The sequence below is a fragment of the Thunnus thynnus genome, chromosome 6 (assembly GCF_963924715.1).
Source record: "Thunnus thynnus chromosome 6, fThuThy2.1, whole genome shotgun sequence".
Taxonomy (NCBI): domain Eukaryota; kingdom Metazoa; phylum Chordata; class Actinopteri; order Scombriformes; family Scombridae; genus Thunnus; species Thunnus thynnus.
In genome coordinates this window covers 30,355,775-30,376,444 of record NC_089522.1, presented here as the reverse complement: position 1 = coordinate 30,376,444, position 20,670 = coordinate 30,355,775, and the positions used below count along the sequence as shown (strand labels likewise).

General features: G+C 38.7%; 1 protein-coding gene and 1 long non-coding RNA gene across 3 annotated transcripts in view; both read left to right on the top strand.

Moving 5' to 3' along the window:
• Window positions 1-20,670, top strand: part of oprl1 (opiate receptor-like 1) — a 104,515-nt gene that overhangs the window by 21,180 nt on the left and 62,665 nt on the right. The window lies entirely within an intron of this gene.
• Window positions 16,241-19,982, top strand: LOC137185405 (uncharacterized). Its single transcript, XR_010928855.1, has 3 exons — window positions 16,241-16,611; window positions 17,141-17,319; window positions 18,655-19,982. It is a non-coding gene; the product is annotated as an uncharacterized lncRNA (long non-coding RNA).

The window sequence follows — 20,670 nt, the reverse complement described above, 5'->3', positions numbered from 1 at the left end:
GGACAGCAACCCTTTTGACAGTAATGGCTGCCGGTTTGTCTCTCACATGTCTTGCAGGTATTGACTCACAGTTATCAAATTGTAGCATTCTTGAGAAAGTGTGAAAGACTTTCACTGGCATTTTGGCACGGAAAATTGTACTCTCTACATCTCAGAGAGGTAGCTGTAGCCATGCCTCAGGACCTAAACACACCCGCTAAGATTAACAGCCCTATGTAGGCGCACAGATTGATCACATCCATCCTTTTCCAGTTGTCTCTATGTTTACAGAAACCCTCCAAATTTGTCATCACCAGGTTGATTTTTTTCGATGGCTGGTGTGATGAACATGTAGACTGTTGAGGTGATATCTTGGGCATGGGCAACTGCATCTCCTGTGGGCCCCGAGGTCATCCTTATGACATTTTGTGCTGCCATTCTGTCAATAAGGGCCGTGTTATTTTGCTGTTCTTTGACAAAAATGTGTGTGTGTGTGTGTGTGTTTGTGGTAGTTGTAGTGTGCAAATGATTTTATAGCTGCCAGGTCAAAAATGAAAGTGAGATAATCTTCGTACCCTGGTGTTGTACAGCTGTCATGGAAATGTGACCAAAGCAGTGTTTCACTTTTTCTAATGTTCTATGAAAAGTCATCAAATTTCAAGTTGAGAAAAAAGCTCATTAAGGGGGTTTTCTCTGCTGTTAAACATAGCGGCTTTGTCCTTAAGACAGCATAAGGGTTAAAAATGATGTGGTATTATGAAGTGAAGAGCAAAATGGGATGAATATGCAAATAAGCTACTGCTTATTTACCACTGCAAACACTGGTTTTACAGCTTATTTTTCATTGGTTTAAATGACAGATGTGTGTGCGGTGTTTTGCTCAGCTTTCATGGCTGCTGGTGGACTGGCCCTCTACAGGACAATGATCTCTCGGTCCACTCTGCTGTTGTTGTGGTGACGTCAGACACTTGTATCAATCCAAAAGTGTCTCTCTGAATAGAGACATCAAACATTCATACTTTGGCTCAGAGACATGAAGCTGACTGAATAGGTAATTACACAGATGGCCTGAGTGTGAGTGTGTTTGTCACAAAAAAAAAGAAAAGAAAAGAAAACACCCCCACACACACACACACACACACACACACAGTGTTGGTTTTGACCTCTCAGTCAGCTCAGGACCAATTAAAATTTTTGTATGCGTGTGTGTCTTTGTGTGTGTATGCCCTTTTCATTCATCATCATTACCAAGGTCAAATTCAAATGTTTTTTGTGTGTATCTTCATCTATCTCTGTATCTTTCAGAGAAAAATTCATTCCGACCCCAATAATGGTATGTCCAGATCCAGGGTGTTATTCAGAGTTGTTTTTAGTGAAAATAGATTGAAGATGAGAAGAGAGACAGAAATAGGGGAAGGTCAATAAACAGAGAGACATACAAAGACAAGCTGAGACAAACAAAGGCCACAGAGAGAAAAAGATGCGAAATGAAAGAGAATCAGGGAGAAAGAGTGGGAAGCATCCAATGTCACATTATCTGATATCCTCTCGTTTTTCATCTCCTCTGTAGTCCCCTTTACTTATCAGAGTATGTGTGTGTGTGTGTTATCTGCATTCAGTAATAGTCATTATCCTCCTCCTGACTAAGTCTGTTTAGTTTTTTCCTTCAGTCTTCACACAGGTTTGTCTGCAGGTTGCTGCTCTGATTTTTACTTTGGAGAATGATGTATCTGGACACGGCTGTTTTACTTAACATAGACTGACAGACTTTGGGGTAAAGGTTAAAAACAAGACTGAGAGTTGACAGCCATGCTAGCGGTACTGTGCGCGCCGCTAACACTAGGTAGGAAGGGAAGGGGAACATGACAGGAGAGAGGAGAGTAAACGGCAAATGAGGCAAAAAGAGAAGGAGAGAAAGAAAGGGCGGAAATGAAGAGGTAAAGAAGGAACAAGCAAAGAAACAAAAAGGGATGAAAGTTAAGAAAACAATGCTATTGCTGTAAGCTTTTTTTTTCTGTTATCTTTAAATATTTTAACTGTTACTGCAGTGCCACCATTACATCTGTTGATACAGCAAAAAGCATAAATCATTGTTGGTGATTAATTGTGTCACATTTATTTCAATATTTCATGAGATTTTATGGGTTCTATGTGTTAGATTTGAAGGTATTTGCTATTTGAAATATTGGCAAAAATGTATTTTTAGCCAAATAGGTATATATCAGGGGCCTGTGCCACAAAGCTATTATGATGTTGTCAAGCTAACTTGATGGATTTGCTCACGCGTGCTCCTCAAACCTATTCCACTTAGGGATTCAAGACTGTTGCTTTTCATGAAAGGTGGCAGATGGTTGTTATATTGATGCCTTTCGTCATGAAATCTTGCCCTCCATATTTATGTGGAGTGTTTCTCGGTAGCAGCGTTATGTGTGTGTGTAAACAAAGCCGCCGAGATAACTGACCAACAACATAATCTAATTTCGAGACGCAGGCCTCAGATCCTGATGATTCTTCATAGTGGTAGGAATGATTGGAAGATGAATATAGTTTATTGGAGAATGCATAGAAGCACTTTGACTACAGTTGTCCTCTTCACTTTACTCACTGATTTAATAACATTAAAGACATTAATTTAACAGGAATTGCAATCGCACGCAAGCATAAAAGGATCCTCAAGTTAAAGTAAACAATGAGTGGTTATAATTAAAGACGGCTCTGAATCAGTCGTCAAATGAATTGATGTACTTTTAGCTTTTTAATATCTTCGAATATGTGATATGGGGCCAAGCGCTTCCTCTGAATGAAATTACCAAATGAACCCATAATTTTTCTCATGCTAGTAGTTCACTAGCATGAGTAGTAGTAGTAGTTGTAGTAGTAGTAGTAGTAGTAGTAGTAGTTCACCACTGAGGACCATGACCATCCAAACAAACAAATATTAATGTACAGCTCCATACAGGCAAGAAACAGTCATAATATTAAGATATAAGGAAGCGTCTCATTTTATTGAGTGTCTTCATCAATAACACTATGTTATCGATTATGACTAATACATGTCATGGAGGCAGCAGATGTGTTATATTATTTAGCAGGACTGCGTTGAAAGCAAAAGCAGTATCAGTAAATACTGAAACATCAAAAATAATAATAATATTTGCAATCTGGAGCACCCGTTAATTTACTTTATCATTTGTATAAGGGTCTGTCTGATATCCAGAACATATCTGATAAAGCTGAGTGACCTTATAGTGAACATAACTACTATAATATTCTGTCACTTTAATAAGTCAAAACATCCCGATCACGATACTACTGAATACATCATCAGTATTGCATTCATACATGACCTTGGTTTTAATTTACCATACAATAACCGCTGTGGCTATTGAACAGATCAGCCTGAAGATTATACTACAGGGATCGTGCAGCTGTGCATCCCATTATGGCCAGCAAATTTACTGTTTGCTATGTTCCAGTCTGAGCCGTAAATCCCAGTAGGCACCTCATTCAACAAAAAAAGTCTGGTATACACCACCTGCCCACCACCACCAAACACATATCTTACATTCTTTACCTCTCTATTACATCTTGATGGTAACTGCTCTTGCACGGTTGAAAGCGTTGGGAAAAGGGACTGCTGGTCTGTGCATTAGAGAGACATATGAAAAAGAAAAAAAAAGTGCTGTCATGTCATCCGTGTGTGAATCCTTGATAGGAAGTGAACCAGCAGAGAGAAGAGGCTGTGGATGGCTGTCATGTCATATCTGCTAGTTCTTGACCCTTTGACCTGGAATACTCTGCAGATTGGAGTGGATGACGTGTGTGTATCTTTTTTTTGTTCTCTGTTTTTTTTTTGTCTCTAATTTATTGGCATAAAAAAGAAAGACATTGCAAAATCTGCTCGTATAATGATCGTATTAAAGTCAAAACAGATAAAGGACTGTTCCTTCCTGTTTGTTTATGGCTGTTATGCTATGAATGCATAAGTGTATGTCTGCGAGTGTTTCTGTCTGTACCTGTTGTGTGTGTGCTAGTCAGCCTGTGTGTGTGTGTGTGTGTGTGTGTGTGTGTGTGTGTGTGTGTGTGTGAGACACAGGGTAATGACTGTGCCTTCCTCCTTCCTAATGACCACGGTGAATTATGAGGCCATTTACTTTTGCACTGCAAATCAATCCCTCGTACAGAGAACAGAGGGTGTCTGCATGAGTGTGTGTGTGTGTGTGTGTGTGTGTGTGTGTGAGACACCAACAGACACCAAATATAGCTGGTTGTCACATGACTTCTCACAGACACACACTCTCATTTGCATATTTTCAGGACATGCACACTAGCTCTTCTTTCTGCCTTGTGTTCCTATCTGTCTTTCTCTATTCGTTTTTTAATTTCAGTGCTCTTTACTGGCATCACTGTTCATATTAACAGGTGTATCAAAATATCTACACAAAACTGAATGAAATTATAATATAACAAGACAATATATGGATACATTAAGCACTCACAATGACTTGCACACATGCAACAGCTCATGTTATAATCTGATTATTTGCTTTATTGGTAACTTTAAAAAAAAAAGGCCCACTTCATTCAACATTCTGAAAAAGACACTTGTCCCATGTCTTATTCAGAGTCAAAAGCACGTGGATGTTTCCCACCAATAGTAAATGTAGGTTTATTTTTTATCATGACTGCAATCTTACCTTTTCCCTAGCTTTTGTGCCTAGCCAAACCTTTACCAAAGCAGTGACAAATCAGCAAATTTAGCTCAAACCTCGCAGAGTACGCCTAGTAGTTGGGTCGGATCAATGTTGGATCACGTTCCCACCACAAACAAACCGCTTCAGAGTTCAAAAGGGTCTTGGTAGGATTGATTTGGTCAGCACAAGTATGAGTATGACTGCTGTGTTAAAACCTGCCCAAACGAATCAATGAACCAGGGTCTGATTCAACTGGACTAAAAAGCTAAGACATAAAAAAGAGGTTTCTCCTTAATTGTTGGACTGTTTTTTTTTAGATTCATGAGTCCACAGGCCCATGACATTCAATTAATATTTTTTTCAGAACATGCTGGTTAACTGTCACTTAACATATTGCAAAAAATATGTCATCAGAGCTGTAGCTGGAAGTAGCCAGACCTGTGAATCGCAGGCCCACACTCTTTCTTCAGTGATTCAAATAGATCTCCTGCTGAGGTCACTGACAGCTGTTTCCACCAGTTGAAAAACAACTGAGACCATCTTAATTTTGTAGATGGGATTGATAATGGGATTTTGATCTTATTGTACCCAAACCAGAAAAAAAGGTGACAACTGTGGACGAGGTCTATGCAGTTGTACAGGTTTTCTTTAGTCAACTTACAGAAATAACAGCTCTTAAACTGGCATATTTCTTTGGTTGAAATGAAAGATGCAGATTTTATGTCAGTAAAAATTATATTAGTGGTACAGATATTGTGTACTGATTAGCATGACTATGAATCTTGTATTATTATTCGTTTTATTTTGGTTGGTAAATCAAAGAAGCTACTAAAATGAGCTGTAGTTTGAGCACAATCCTCCATCGCTACAATCATAGGTGGATTTTGCCCTTAAAAAAAAAAAACTTAAAAGCTTTTGCCTGCAGGTTCATTCTGTTTTCAGTCTCACATCCTTCCCGGTATTGTCTCAGAGAGCACTCAAGCCCACAAGCTCAGCTCTTAAAAACACATCACCTACCTGAAAGTTCACCTGATGTAGAAGGCTTTTTGCGACCACAAAGTGACATTACAGCCTCGTCACTTCTAAAATGGTTCTGGGACACAGACCGAGTGCTCAGATGAAACTCAAAAGAACACTAATGTCTTCTTTTCAAAGCACTGGATGTTCAGGACAGCTTCAAGACTGTTTGTGTTTGTGTGACAATATTCTGCAGTCAGAGGTGATGGCTGCCAAAACCCAAAATCCACCCTAAGAACAGTTGTGAAACTGTCATCCTGTCAAATGAATCTTGATGACTCAGTTATAGTTTGTTCTTAAGGGGCTGTCATCAGGGATAGTGACTCTGGCTCTTGTGGTTTGCTTTCTTCCCTTTAGCACAGGTGCTTGTGATACTGCCGCAGCATGACTAAGCACCCTGGAGAGAAAAAAAAAAGAGAGTTAATTTATTGCAATCTGTATTGTAAATTTAGATATGATGCGGATTGGTTTGTCAGTGCACCTCTCACTTTGCTATACTATACTATACTGTGTTTATGTGTAGCTTTAAACATATGATTTATGCTGCATATTTCTATAGTATGGTACAATGCAGTTGAAAGTTTATATATATAGATGGTTAAATAGATAATTATGGTTCAATAGATAATGTTGTATTTGTATCTTCAATGCACAGACTGATGTGCTCTTTGTAGTCAAGATGCATTACTGCATTACTTTTGATTTGGATAAAAACATGACTGCATACAGCAGCAACAACGGCTGAAGCTATATGTCCACCCTCCAGACTTACGGACTGAGCCCTTGCAGACTTCATACCGTGATGTGTTCATCATCATCATCAAGTCAAATCTGTGAGGGTGCTGGGCAATGATTATATTACATTTGACTTCCTTCATTTCCATGGTAATGAATCAAAAGTCCTGTAACCCATCTCAAAGTCATTTTTTTTTTCTTTTGATTAGTTTGAAGTCAAGCTGTGTGTGAAATCTGTAACTTTTCTGAAGGCTTATGATATGATAACACTAAGCAGCAGGACACATGGCGATACTCCAAGCCTACTAGTGTTCATTCTCAACTGTCAGTCATGTTTTAGTTGCTTTTGATGCTGACATTTTTTTGCATTTACAGAGACCCTGATAAGTATTTTCCCCAAAGCAAGATAGTTCTAAATCAAAGTAAAGAAAAATCTCTTTTGTCATACTGTATCTGTGCTCTCCCTTAAAGTACCAGGCAGTTAATGGTCACCCTGTCTAACCTTAACTGCCACTTGATGATTAAAGATTCCAAAATTAGATTGACTTTGACATCAATTGCAGGAAGAAAAAAACCCACCTAATGAGCAATGAAGGTGACAGACAATCTGTCAGCGTCTGTGCTGGCACCATGTGAAAACCAGCAGATTCTATGACACCTGTGTCATTGAAAAGACTTCCTACCACCTGCCAAAAAGACTTTTTAAAGTGATACCACTAAAACCAATGACATAAGGGGAGAGCTGGAGCTGGATCTAAAATATAAGTGAGTGTGATTTCTGTAGGATTTCACATTACATTCGATTAGATTATTGGTTGCTATAATTCAACAGGTTATTCTGCATATTATGTTGATGTATGCTGTGTTAAAATCTTGTTCCATGTGGCCCCCTTTAAACTTTGAGTACCTGCCCCTCTAAAGGTATCTGCAAACTATAATAGTCTTTGCACACCAAGTCGGTTTTTTTCATATGCATTTTTTTAATCCATCATCCGACAAAAATCGTTACGCACAGAAACCTTGCACACTGAGTCCGATGCGTTTTATTACTATATTCGTTGCGAAAATTCGCAATACGAGGCAAAATGTCGTCAAGCAGTGAGGATAATTTTGTGGTTGTGAAAAAGAAATAACCACACAGTAAAGAGGAGACCACCAATTTCCACGATCCAATTGATCGTCAACAGCGGCTGGCAGCACAAACACACCTGATCACAGGTGATCACAGGTGATCAGCCTTTCGACTGGATCTGCAGATATTCAGGGCACAGCCTTAAAACGCTGCAACATACAGACAAGATCATGGTCAATAGTTGTCCTGTGATCAGTCTGTGTATAACTTCTCTGCTAGAGCTGATAGTATCAGTGTTTCGAGGCTGTGTCGTTTGGCTCTGAGTGGTCAAACAACTCTGTAAAGGCTTTTGACAGATGCAAAAAAACACAGAAAATCGAACCTGCTCCGAAAACTTTAATGACGGATGAAACTTTCGGAGTGGTGTGTAAACGTGATTGACACAACGTGACGTCGTATTTATTTTTTAACATGCGACAATTTCAGATGAAAAAAACAGACTTGATTTGCAAAGACCTTAACTCTGATACTAATGAGGAGCCAGAAGTGATGGGATGTACAGTAATGGTCTTAATTTATATACTATTTTATCTTTTTGACTTCTTCCTCTCCTCTTCTACCTCCTCATCTCCTTTTTCTTTTGTGCATGATATTTAATTTTGAGTATGGACATATTGTATGAAATCAAGTAAATTGATTGAATTGAAAGTGGAGTCCTTAGCTTTAACAGGCCAAACTGTTCACTTTCTATTTATTCTTATCATTTCATTAATCTCTTTCCTTTTCCTTCTTCTTCTTCTTGCTCAGTATCTCTCTTCTACATGTCTTTAGTGCAAGGAGGAGTAATTTGCCAAAATTGACTAAATCTCTATCAATTTTTCTTTCCTTCATTCTTTGATTCTATTCCTGATTCTCTCTCAACCTCTCCTCTCTCACCATATGTTTCTCTCTATCTCGGGCTGGTTTAACAGTGTTATATAATGAGATCAGAGTCATTATCTAATGTGTGTTGAAGTGGATTTTAACAAACCATTTTTTCAAGTGTAGATTTTACTTAAGTGGTTCACAGTCAGCCAGTATAAGAGCTTGAATTTTACAGCAGGATTTTCTCAAGCAATGAATTTTTAGACTGTTCCAAAAACAAACGTCACATCTTGTTTTAATTTAGACGTACATATGTGCGCTGAATCCAACACAGCTGGGGCTGCAAGGTGTAGCTTTTACTATATTACGATCACAGGAAATGAATATCCAAAATACATTACTGAAAATTTCAGGTGTTGAAGTGTTAATGTGTCTGTGAGTCAGTGAAAGAGTGAGGGAGTGTATGACTGCATCTGTATCCTAAAAATATATTTACATATTTATTTTGTTAAATAGTATAAGAGGAAACATAATGGCTGGCTTCTATGTCAGCATAATTTATTGTAAGAAATATATGCCTGGAATGTCAACAAAACCTCACAAATGATAAAATTGGTGTTTTTTTTTCTTTTGTTTTTTCAGGAAAAAGCTGAGTTTATGCCAAATATTGTACCTGCTATATTGTACTGATGCTTTAAACCACACAATTATTGTCCTAAACCAAAGCAAACATGTTTATTTCTTGCCTTCTCTCTCTCTGTATGACATGAAAATTGAAATATGCAGCTTATTTCCTTTTAAAACCTGATCAGTGGAGCTGTGTATTGGAGTGGTCAGAAGAATAAAGAAAGAATGAATGAGAGATCAGATGGAAGTCCCTCATTATCCATTTTCATTCTTTGATCTTGGTTGTCATCTTCATTTTCCATCTCTGCAGTTCTCTCTTTTTTCTTTCTTTGGGTCTGTCTGCCATCTTTTATTTAACTGGGGTTGGAAGTGTTAATGAGCACTGTGAACTTCATGAACCTGTGCTGGGCCATAGACATCTGAAGGGAAAAAAAGGGGCTTTTTATACATTTGTGTTGACCTTTGACTTTAAACTGTTTATGTATTTACATCGTATCTAATGGTAGAAAACTTCTGAATACAAAAGAAACATGTGAGGACAGAGGAGGAATAGAAATAATGAAACTTGTCTCGTTAGCCATGGATACACCAGATAGTGACTTTTTCCTAGAGATCCATAGCAGAACTGAACAAATGAACAGTTGGTGTTTTTAATGCAAAGCACCCTTAGTCCAACTGTGAAGACACTTCTCTGATACTCATGCCGTTTTTATTTTCTTTTCAACTTGGAGAGACTAGTCAATTATCTGCTTGAATTTCACACTTTGCCTACTCATCCTACTCTGACAACTGGCTTTTTTCAAAATACAGAAAATTGCTAAATGCTCCTTGGATGATGTCAGATTGTTCGCGAATACCCACAACCCTTGTCACTAAGGTTGTTCCACAGGCTGTTCACGTTGGGGTTCAAATGTGTACGGATGTATTTGACAAGTTTCCATTTTGAGTAAAGAACGAGAAAAAGAAATAAAATCCTTCTACTACTGTTGGTTTATGTAGTTTCCGGAAGCTGGCCAATCAGAACAGAGTGGGCTCATTGGGAAGAGGGGCCTTAAAGAGACAGGAGCCTTTCAGACAGAGGCTGAACTGAGGGGCTGCATAAAGGACCAGTATGAGTTTTTTGAACTGTAAATCATGCAAATATATTCCAGTAGAGCCCCAGAATATAAATATAGACCTATAAATAGATCATTATAGGTGATGCAACTCTAGTTCCTCAGTGTTATCGCTTTAAGATTTGGTTATCATATTTATACCTACTAAGGTCCATTGGGTAGAAGGTCCCTATTAGTGAACATGACAGAAAATAAATGAATCAGGACGGAAGTAGTTTGGCACTACGAGGATTGGCGACATGAAACCTCACAGGACAAACAGGAATAAATCTATGTTAAATGCAATCAAGCAGCTTTAGCCAGATTGTAAAAAAGAGTAAAAAAAAGATTCTCTTTACTCCTCCTGAGTGCAACTACATCAGTGGTCAGTGGGGAGTAACCTCTACAGCATCTCTACACCTGTGATAATGGCAGTTAAGGTGACCCAGAAATTACACTGAAATCAATGTGAGGAGTCGTTCTCAGTCAGAAAGCAGTTCCAGCAATATCAACATATAGGGCCCTAGCTTACGCCCGGCGCAAAGTGGCGCCAAGCGCAGCACAAGTGTCTTTGTTATTTTAAGACTGATGCAGTTGTCATTTTCCCTTCCAGCGCCCACGTTGTTTAAATAGCAAATGCACTTGCACCCATCAGAGCGCCCATAGGTGTGTTGCATTGCTGTCTTGAGGCAGAAGAGAGCGATTGCGCTATTGACCAACAAAAACAAAAACCCTTAAACTATTTTCAGTCCAGCAGAGTAACGACTATCTTCAGTCCTTTGTTTAACTAAATAAAGACTTATTTTTAAGAGACACGTTGCTCCTACACAACATGCGTAACTCTGCTTTGTTACACACACAGGACGCACAGCAGCGCACAAACATGCAAAAGATTACAAGTAGAAGGATTACAATGTGAAAGAATATTCGCAGTGATGACAGATAAAACTTATTTAAAAATTATTTGGTCATATAATGGCAATACATGGAGGTATTTAAACAGACAGACAACAACGGATCAGACACAGATTGACTGTCCTGCTGCATCAATACATGATGACATGAGGAACATATGAGGAAATAAATGAGGTGACAACAATGATTAAACTAAAGAAGGGAATAAATCTGGACAGCTTCTATCTGTTGCCAGCAGCAGGATCAGCACCTTGGAGAGCTCAACAAGTCCTGATAACTGTGTTGATGATTCTTTACATGATTAAAATTAATGATTTAATTTTTGAACAATATTTAACATATTTTCTTTAACGTTTCTGAGAGTACAGTGATCAGGTTTTCATACTTTCAGCAATTAAAACCCCAATGATTTGACCTGTTACTCCATGACTGAACAAAACGATTTTATTTTAAAGAAACTGAAGAAAGCTGCAATAAAAAAAAAAAAAAAAAAAACCTTTTCAAAAACCAAACAAAAATACATTCACAACAAATTAATGAACAGGATCTTAAACTGGTGGTCTGGGCCCACGGGAGGGTCCAGAAGCAGCAGGGGCCAGTGTGCTCGTTATGGATTGTGCGCTTTACTTTGTGCATGAACAGTTCCGTTTCCTCTGCAGAGAAGTGTCCCTTCTGGCAAATGCGCAATCACAAGAGCAATCCGCCATGTTGCAAGTGCACCTGGCTCTTAAAGAGAATCGGAAATGACACTCTGATTGGTTTATTACATGTTACGCTGAAAACACACCCATGATTAATTAGGAGACTATGGACAAACCCTTTGAACCATGCACCTGGTGCATCGACCATTTTTCCGGCATTAAAATAGCAAAAGTGGATTTGGACACACCCTCAATGCATGTGCGCCATGTGCTTCAGACCATGTGCTTTAGATTTTTAAAATAGGGCCCATACAGTCATTCAGAGGGTGTAACATGCTGCTGGAGCATTTATCTGATCCCTAATCAGTGCAACCACTGAATGATCTGTGAGTGTGAAAGCATTGATCCGTGTGGGTGAGGGAGTAGTGTGACTGAGAGCCTGACTGAAAAGAGTTCATCCATGCAAGTCATCCATGTTATATGCATCATGCGGTGTCTCTGCATAATGCTGTGCAGTGCAAATGTAGGATTGTTTTTTGGTTATTTTTAAGCACTGACTTCAAAGATCTAGAAGTCCTTCAGCATCTTGTTTTTGACAGATTTTTTTTTGTGTATGGGGAAATCAATTAGTTTGTTTCAGAACAGATTACATGGCACAAAACAAGAAGATGACAGCTTCTGGCAAAAACCAAAACAAAAAGTGTTTCACTTGTGTATATGACAGAGCAACATGTGGTTTGGCAGAGACATATCATTTCTTCACACTGGCAATAGTTGGATGGGGGGTAGATTCGTCACAGACAAGCACACACACACACATAGGACACACACTGTCTTGGTGGGGTTAACAGTGTGTGCAATCATCTCTGCTCTGGGCCTCTGCAAGCCATTTCCCTTAATGAGGGCCTCAGATGGCGAAACAGAGCCAGACCATTTACCATCATCACGGCTAATTTCTGCTCTGCCCAGCTCGAACATGGCACCACTTCTACCCCTGATCGAGCCTTTTACCACCAGGATTTTAGACTTTCATTTGATTTTTAACAATGGAAGCCAGGATGATTTCTGAAAGGGAGCGCCTTTATATTACAGTTTGGGTCAGTATGTATGGGGTTTGATGGGGAATGAATGGAGGAAATCAGTGTGGATATACGGTGGTGATTTATGCAGTTTTTATGAGTGAAATGTCAGAGTTGTGATGTCAGCGAAACAAAAATGAAAATGTCCTTTATGGGGTTGAACCTAAAAATAATTACAAATAAGAGCATCAGCAAGTTGCCTACAGTAAATTATTAAGTCTGAATCATTATGTTGTTAACAACAAATGATGAACATCTTGTTGACAATACAATTTCTTACTCAAGGTCTACTTACTCACTTGCTCTGAATATTACACATTTCTCATCAGCAGATGACGTTTGCTCTGTTGCCATGAAAGTGTAAATGTTAGAAATTTTCTAGGATTCTGAGCGCTTTTAGGATTTCACAAGTTTTGTTCACATAGGAAGGGAAACAAATTTTTGCCTCACATCATTCATGCAAATTTTACCGCTGAACCATTTGAGCAGTCCATGTTGATTCATCCCAAAACATCCAATGTACAGACATAGCAACTCTGTCTCCTAGAAATTACGTTCATATACCACTAAACTGTTTTCAAATTGCTAACAAACGTAATCGCTGCCTGGATTATGTTCATAGTTATAGTTTTTTTTCATATCAGTCAATATCGATATATATCACGATATGAATCAGTTCATATTTTTGAACTTCAAAGTTCCCTTAAACTTAAATTTCTGTTAGGATTTCCTTATACACTTCCACTTATTGTGGATTCAAAATGTGAAAAATGACCAAGAATTGTATGGACTTCAAACAGAAAATGAATTCTAATAATTATACAAAAATAAATTTAAATATTCTCAATATAAACTCTTGGTTGTGCAACAACCTTCAAGCATTACAGGACACTAAAAAGTACACTTACACACACTCGGTTTCCAAAAATGTAATTTCAGAACACACTCTTTGCTTTTCTTTGGTTTTTGGGTCCATCACTTTCATAAGCATCTTTAATAAGGCCTTTTGCAAGAAAAAAAGCAACAGCATGTGATATATCTGTGTGTCTTTTTGCTTTTTTATCGTATGGTGTAACACTAGAAAACACAAATAGCACAGTTTGTTGCTGCAGCTTTTCTCTGAGCAGCTCCTTGATCGTTCCAGGAGACAGGTTTGCTGGTGGTTGTGACTGTAAATACTTGCACTCTGCGTGCGGTATCGGGTGACAATGTTTCAGGTGATGAAATAACTTCATGGTATTTCCCATTTTAGTTGGCACATGTTTTTGGCAGAGTTTACAATATATGCTCCATTCTGTTGCGAGTTGCAGTCAAAGTACCGTAAGGACCATAAAAAGTTTAATATTGCTGTAGTTTCTACTTGTGTGTATTGTACTGTGAGATTGGATATTTTGGTGGGGAAAAAATAAGAGCTAAGTTTACTGTGAACATTCCACTTATACGGTTTTTGCAACTTGCCAAATATATCAATTAACAACATTTTCTCATTTTGTTTAGAGAAAATATCATTCCGCCAATATTATGTTCCTACCAAAACAAATTTGCTGTTGCAATTTAGTTGCAACATAATTTCTAGGAGACAGTGTTGGACGTACGTGCTCAGCTCAGCCTCTGACTGAACTTACCAGGAACTCTATTTCTTTTCTCATTTCCCTGTAGTCTCTCTCCTTTTTCCTTTCGTCTCGGTACGTTTATGAAGTATATTCAGAGGGCGAACAATTTCCCTCAAGTTCAAATATTTTTAACTACTGCAGTTGCTTTTCTTCCTCAGTTTGTACCATCCTGAGGGAATTAATACTCACTTACGTGTTTCCATTGACCAGTCAAGAAATCATGCTGCCTCTAAAATGTACCTCACATTCTGTCTGTACATACAGTCAAGACGGGAACGTTCTGTGTCATATGGTGGTGAGTAAGTGGACCAAGTTTACTTACAAACACATACTGTATGTCACATTTTTTCATGCATAATGTATAACAGGTTTTAAAATTTATCAAGTGTTTCACAAAATGTTGATTGCTTATCAACTTATTCGCTACTTTTACAAGGTACAAGATGTACTGACTTTACTGACTGATGTAAAGTCAGTGAGTGACTCTGAAACATGAGGTCACCATTCACATCCTGTTTTCTACAGTCAACACTGCTTGAACACAAGCTTTTCCTGGTATAGTAGTTTTAGTTGCCTTCACCAAACCTTTAGCATAATGGTGGCAGATCAGAAAGTTCTCAAATTAATCATTTTTGTAATGGTCATATGAATGTTGTTTGGGTTAGAAGAGTTGTTGATCAGAAAAGTGATGCTCAGAATTCCTGCATAAATTCTAGGAAGAAAAAAAAATCATATAATTCATCTTGTTGTATTGATTATCTTTCTGTTTTTTTGAAAATATAATGTTGACTTGAAAATTAAATATGCTACGTGTCACTAAACTTCTCAGCCGCTCTTGGTGACGTTGCCTAACACCCTCAGCAAATCTAATTTTAAAAATATTGGAATTCATTAAAATCCCATCAGTGGTGTTTGTGTGGCTGTGTGTCATTAACAGGCAGACAAGCAAACAAATCAAATCGCAGTCCGCCTGCAGTTTCATCCTGGAGGACACATAGAGAGGACTGAAATGAGAAGCATGAGGTTAAAAAAAAAGGAAAGCAAAGGAGGAGCAGAAAGACAACAAGGTTAATAAGAGGAAAAGGTCTTGAAGGACTGGAGCCAAGAGCCGAACTGAGAGGAGGGAGTAGAGAGACACAGACGAGTGCATTTGTGGCCATCGGCTTAATTGGGTACTTGTTGGTGTAAGCAGGCAAGCTAAAGAGGGAGATGAGTCTGCGGAGTGGCCTAACCTGCAACATGTCTTTTACTGTTGACAAAAAGAAAAAGAAGAAGAAGAAAAAATATATATGTATATGGAGAAGAAAAAGGGGCACTACAAAGACAAAAATGTCTGGAAGAGGAAAAACTGAAAGCTGAAGCTTCCTTTTTGATCTTTAATAATGGGTAAATGAAAAATGCCCCTTTTTCTCTCAACTAAAAGATTTTTATCCAGAAAAGTGATATTAGACTAACGCTTCATAGATTCATTGAACCTTTTGTGCATTGTGCAATTTAAGTTGTCTGTCTGATTTTTTAAGCTATACCGTGTCCTTTTCATTTATTTTAAAGACTCTATTTCAACAAAATGAGAAATGTTCTGAGCGATCAGGCTATATTATCACCACAGCTCTTCTTAAACCCGCATTAGCCAACACATCCTCATAATTAAACGACCACATAGGTTGATTGTACCAGCACTCCAGAACGACCCATAGGAGCGTTTTCTAATATACCGCCTCTATCAGTGCTTTCCAAAACCATTACAAATCACTGCAAAAAAATAATTATGGATTATGGTGTGACAATGCTGTGGATAAGGTCTTGTTAGGTTTAGGCACAAAAACCACTTGGTTAGGGTTTGGGAAAGATCATAGTTTGGGTTAAAATGATCACTTGAAACATGATGTGGGTTAAAGTTACTCCTTTGTCATCATGGCAACAGTAAACGCCATGACAATTGTAGTTACAGTTTTTAACAAACTGTCCCGACTCACGGTTGGGAACATGATAGTCGTGGTTGGAAACTGGAGGCAAACATCAGTCTCCTGCAGCTAAGTCCACTTTTTGCCATCTATCTATCTAGCCATCCACCCAACCCGCCTCCCCTTAATATGGACATTTGTCACCATATATACGTCATCTGAACTGCATCACTTCTTCAGTTCATAACTACTACTTACTACTACTACTGTCGTTTTTCTTTTGAGGACGGGCTGGCATTAGCTGATCTTTTGGCCACTTGAGGGCTGCGGAAACTAGTAGTGAAAACAACACTGAAATAACATCACCTTTCAAGTTGGTATGTTGAACAGTTGCTTATTTACACATCCAGCAGTTAAGGAGTAACATTATTATTCATTTGGAGTCGTGTTTCTGTCCACCTGGTGAATGTAAGTCCAATATTCACTCTCATTTAGCTCTGTTTTTGCTCTCTACCAACTCCTGAGGGAAATATCTGGATCTTAAGCTGCTAAATGCCCCACTTTGTTCACCAGCTAGCTGATGTGTCTGTCTGCCTTTTGGTGCTGAGCAGGTAGCGTTAAGTGGGTTTTTAGAGCTTTTTCTCTCTGAAAACAGCTGCCTGCTACAGCAACAACGACACTATGAGAGCACTGAGAGTGAACCAAAACAGTAAAGTTGTAGCCGGACAGCTTAACATTGAGCTGAAATTCACTATAAAGCTCCATAAATAAGCCAAAGGGGAGCTGCAGAGTCGCTGATAATGCTCTGTAGGTTCATCAATATGAGCACCACCTCTCACAGTACACAGTCATTTAATACATTGTATCAAAACAAACCCTTATTCAAATGTTAATGTCATCAATTAGATCAGAAGAAAAGGCTTGTAGACGGGTAGAAGAAAGAGAAAGAAGAGGGAGATGAATGTACCTATGCAGTATGTTGGGTAATTGAATTGTTGATGAAGGAGGGCAAGAGGAGGAGGAGGAGGGTTGAGACAAGTGGGAGAAGTGGCGGAAGGTGAACTGAAGAGGTGGAACAGAGGTGGGTAAGGATATACAAGGCGATGGAGGGGGAAAAAAGAAGAGAGGGTGGAATAGGAGTATGAGAGGACTGATGAGTGAAGGGTCGAGCTCTTTAATTGGGTACTTGTTGGTGTGGAGTGTTGGTGGGTGGGGGGTGGAGGTGGTGGGCAGAGAGAGAAAAGGGAAGAAATGAGAAGAAATGCCTCTTTGAATGAGAAATATTTTATGAATTGAATGAAACATGGATTTTATTAGTGAGCGTTTGCATGACTCAGCTGTTTTCTCAAAGTATTCATAAAAAAAGCTGTAAAGTTTCTCAGACTATTCTGAAATGTATTGAAGACTGTAAATCTGCAAGTGTAGGAGGCATGTTAAAGTGCTGAAGTAGCAGCAAGGGAGGTTGAAAAGTTTCTCTCGACAAAGTAATAATGCCTCAACGCTGAGACAGTTTTTGGAATTTCCCAATTATTGGATATAAAGGAAAGATGAATTCAGGTGGAGGAAATGCAGGATAAAAACATGGAGAATTAGGAAGAACAATAGAAGAATTGAAGGGGGAGACAAAATGATAGCAATGGGGGAATGATTGAGAAAGGAGGAGAATGGGAGTGAGCAGGTAAAGGATAGGTTTATATTTTTTCCAAGTGTCCTAAAACAATCATCAGGAGCCAAAATGAACATTGACACATGATTTTTTTGCTGTAATCATTCCTCCTGTTCATACTGACCATTAGAAGATCCCTTCATAATGCACTTACAATGGAAGTGATGGAGGACAAAATCCTCAGTCCTCCTTCTCCTTCTGAAAAGGAAAACACTGCCTGTCAAAATATGAAAGATATCCGCTTTATTTGACTAACTCGGATGGCTGAAACCTCATTTTAACTTTGGATAAACCTTTTGTAGTATCCTGAGACTTCTGGTGTTATCTAGAGGGAGCTCTAGGCTCCAGGTGTGGGTTACCTGACAGGAAGTCCTGGCAGGAAGTCTATATACAAGAAGTGATGGCATGTGATTCTTGCTATGTCTGTGATCCATACAATGTGCCTTGGTGTCCTCCGTCCTCCTTGACTTTTCCGGGGTCACAATATTATACCTTTAAATAGATTTTTTCACCAAAGGACGACTGCGGATTTTGTAGGGGATCTTCGAATGGTCAGTATGAACAGAAGGAATGATTATAAACAAGAAAAACATGTGTTAATGTTCATTTAGGCACCTGACTATTGTTTTAAGACAAATTTAAATGACACATGAAAAGGTTCAAAATTGGCGGATCTCCTGCATGCACAATCGGACTTTGGTGTATACACTGCACACAGTTTGAAATTGTAAAGTTGTGTTATTTGTACGCAAAGCTGTGAGTCCGGGTTCCCTTTGAAGTAAAAGAAGAAAATCAAAGGAGGAAGGCGAGGGTGAGTAGGATTAGAAAGAACAGATAGAAGTTGAGAAACAGACATAACGAGGGATGAGATAGAAAATAATTGGAGGGAAACAGGAGGATAAAACACTGAGATTGGAGGGTAAACTGAGGTTTTAATGCAGGGCTGTTATCATCATGAATCCCTGCGAAGTGTGAATGGGTAAATAGGAGGAAAATTGTAAAGTACTTGGTCTGTTAAGAAAGGTAGAAAAACGCTTTATTAATGCAGTCCATTTACAAAGCAGGAAAACAAAACACTCAAAGTCAATTTGTTGTTTTCTGATTCTGGAGTCTGTGTATAGAAAGAAACAGTAAGTGAGGAAAAAGGTTAAAGAGTAGGAGAAGAAATGAAGCAAGAAGTGGAGAGAGACATAGAGAGAAGCAGAGGAAGCGACAGAGAGTAAATTTGAGTTGACAAGAGGCAGAGGGAGGGGTGGGAAACATCAAGGGAAAGAAGGAGGAGGGAAGGACAAAACAAGGAAGATAAAGATGTGAGAGGATGCAGAGGTGATGAATGGAGAAGAGCGAGGCTTCTCAGCCGCATACATTCCATCATGAGGGTGAAGAGGTGATTCACAGCCTTACAGGGAAACTGCAACAGGATTGTGTTGGAGAGGATGAATGATGAGATGGATGAGACGCTGAGAGACCAACAGACTTTCTTAAGGACGGATACAGCGTAGATAAAACTGAGACTGTCTTCACCAGGTAAAACAACAGTGCTGATCATTTGTTAAAATGTGGAAATGGACCTTTACTGTGTAACAAAAGTGGAAGTAGTGTGATGTTATACTGGCACAACAAGTCTACAGTTAGAACTATGGTGGAAAAACTGAAAATAATTGTGTACACAGTGTTTTTTCCCTGTTTCATTGTGTACCGACGTTCCAATTTGTTGAACTTTCAACCCTTTGTGAGAACAGTCAGAGGCTGAAGGCTACTGTTTGTGCTGTGAGACACAATGAGAGAGATATTAAAAAGGCATGTTTCTGAATGTATGAACTTACTAATCATCGTCATTAGATCCTACACACTCCCCTTCTCCCCCATGAATAAATGCTGAACAAAGCCCAGAACTCTAGCTGAGCGAGGACAGTGAAGTATTGTCCTTGGTTTACCTGCTTATTATTTTCTTACATACATACATTTTTTAGCACAGAGAATAGTGAAACATGCTCAGAGCCCCAAGGTTATGTTTTCAAAGTGTATGTTATGTACAACCAAAGTCCAAAGCCCAAGAATATTCAATTTGTTGTCACAGAAGACTGGAAAGTATTTGCATTTGAGAAGCAGAAACTATTAAATTGTTTAAAAAATACTTAAACAATTATTTGATTATCAAAATCGTGTCAATTAATTTTCTGTCAGTTATCTAATTAATGCAAATAGTTTCAGCTCTTATTATATAACATCAAAAGGAGTTTCCATTTTACAATTATTCACAGGTTGGGTCTTTAGGGAAGATTCTGATCTTTTTATTTTATTTTTTAGACTAAATAGCTTAAAATGTGGCTGTTTTTAGGCACACAATGAAATACACCACAATTAAGCCCCTTTCACACATACAGTCTATCCATTAAATGTTCAGGATTAGTTCCTGTATGTGGTCAGGTATGAATGGGAGCAGGGATCGATATTTGGGGAAATCTGTACCGCCAATTTGCCACCTCAAGACCTAGTAACATTTCAGGGCAAATGCTGGTATGGCTGTGTTGTGAATGAAAGCAGTGACATCACAGGGACAAGCATGTAAAGGGTTACGTCTATCTGACTAAAGACACTTTCACGTAGAGTGAGTGAACCAATAACAAGACTCCACCGATGATGTATTTGAATTCGCGACTTGTTTACGGTTGCCTTGCCAATGCTTTCGCAGGTGAATACAAGTTCTCTTGTTTGCAAACCAGCTCCTTTTTTCAAGCTGGACACCTGACAAAAACAGCTCCTCGTC